The sequence below is a fragment of the Sapajus apella genome, unplaced genomic scaffold (assembly GCF_009761245.1).
Source record: "Sapajus apella isolate SASKATOON/1434 unplaced genomic scaffold, GSC_monkey_1.0 scaffold11097, whole genome shotgun sequence".
Taxonomy (NCBI): Eukaryota; Metazoa; Chordata; class Mammalia; order Primates; family Cebidae; genus Sapajus; species Sapajus apella.
In genome coordinates this window covers 1-1,946 of record NW_022448018.1, presented here as the reverse complement: position 1 = coordinate 1,946, position 1,946 = coordinate 1, and the positions used below count along the sequence as shown (strand labels likewise).

At 46.9% G+C, this 1,946-nt stretch overlaps 1 pseudogene across 1 annotated transcript; it reads left to right on the top strand.

The window, feature by feature from the left end:
• The first annotated feature begins 59 nt into the window (after window positions 1-59).
• On the top strand, window positions 60-876 carry LOC116548396 (annotated as a pseudogene). The gene is made up of 2 exons (XR_004267419.1): window positions 60-218; window positions 299-876. The product of XR_004267419.1 is annotated as a 60S ribosomal protein L14 pseudogene (transcript).
• Window positions 877-1,946: the final 1,070 nt, after the last annotated feature.

The window sequence follows — 1,946 nt, the reverse complement described above, 5'->3', positions numbered from 1 at the left end:
ATGGCCTGCGCCTGGCCCCTGTACTCCACATCCAGCTTTTCCAGCTCGTGCACGCGCAGCTCGGCGTCCCAGCACTGGTCCTGGGCCTCCTGCAGCTCCAGCCGGTGCTGGCGGCTTGCACCTCCAGCTGGGCCCGCCAGTGCCGCTGCAGCCCGGCCAGCTCCTCCTGGGCCTCCTGCAGCTTCTCCCGCAGGGCCTCCTCCTCCACGTGCATGGCGGTCTCCAGGGCATGCTTGGCCTGCAGGTTACCCAGCTCCAGCTGGTGCTCCATCTTGATGCCCTCCATCACTGCCTTCAGCTCGCCAATCTCCTTCTGCTGGGTGCCTGGGTGCATTAGCAGACAAAAGTGCAATTACTTTCAAGTGCATGCAGCTCACTGATTTCATCCTCAAGTTTCCACACAGTGCCCGCCAGAAGTATGTCCGGCAAGCCTGGCAGAAGGCAGACATCAATACGAAATGGGCAACCACTGGATGGACCAAGAAGATTGAAGCCAGAGAAAGGAAAGCCAAGATGACAGATTTTGATCATTTTAAAGTTATGAAAGCAAAGAAAATGAGGAACAGAATAATCAAGAATGAAGTTAAGAAGCTTCAAAAGGCAGCTCTCCTGAAAGCTTCTCCCAAAAAAAGCACCTGCTGCTAAGGGTGCTGCTGCAGCTGCTGCTAAAGTCCCAGCAAAAAAGATGACCGCTGCAGGCAAGAAGGCTCCAGCCCAGAAGGCTCCTGCCCCGAAATCCACAGGCCAGAAGGCAGCGCCTGCTCCAAAAGCTCAAAAGGGTCAAAAAGCTCCAGCCCAGAAAGCACCTGCTCCAAAGGCATCTGGCAAGAAAGCATAAGAGGCAGTTATACAAAGTAATAAAGGTTCTTTTCGACAAAAAAAAAAAAAATGCTTTAAGCATTTAATAGAATCTGACAGTTTATGTTTGGATATAATGAAACATTAAGATTTATTTACCTCAGAAGTGAATATTTAAAAGACAGGGCATATCTAATTTTATAAATTGTTAAGTTTTAATTTATTAGTGGAAATGTTAAAATAAGTAGAGGAATGCTGACTGTTTAAAGAACATCAAGCTGGGCACGGTGGCTCACACCTTTAAGCCCAGCACCTGGGAAGCCAAAGCGGGTGGATCACGAGGTCAGGAGTTCGAGACCAGTCTGGCCAATATGGTGAAACCCTGTCTCTACTAAAAATACAAAAATTAGGTGGCTGTGGTGGCACACACCTGTAATACCAGCTACTCGGGAGGCTGAGGCAGAAGAATCACTTGAACCAGGGAGGCAGTGGTTGCAGTGAGTGGAGATCACACCATTGCACTCTAGCCTGGGCAACAAGAAATGAAATTGTGTAACTTTTCAAGAAGTAAAAACCAGTTAACATTTTAAAGTCACATTACACTCACAATCTTTAAGACATTGTTTTCAGAAAAAATATTTTTGCTGAGTGAAAATATGAAATAGGATTCAAATACCTATTTCCTTGATAAGTTTAAATGACTTTGACTAACAATCTCAATATTTCTTGCTTTGTGGAAAAGTTTTAGTTTCTCTAGGCTCCCATGAGGATTGAACACGATGGTGTTGAAGGGCCTCTAATGATCCCCGCCTTGGGTACATGTAGTCCTCTCCCACACTGCAGGATTCATCTGTGAATACAGTAGAAATGATGTGTGACTTTTCCTAGGTTAGATCACAAAAGGCATTGTGGCTCTCTTTCTCTCTCTCTTTCTCATACACACACACACATCATTCCATCCAGTGGAAGCCAGATGCTGTGTTGTGAGGACAGTCAGGCAGCCCCATGGAGAGGCCCATGTGGCAAGGCATTGAAGACCTGCCAATAGCTACATGGATGACCATCTTGGAAATAGATGCTCCAGCCCTGGATAAACCTTCAGATGACTGCTCATAGCTTGTCTGTAATCCCATCAGAGACCCTGAGCC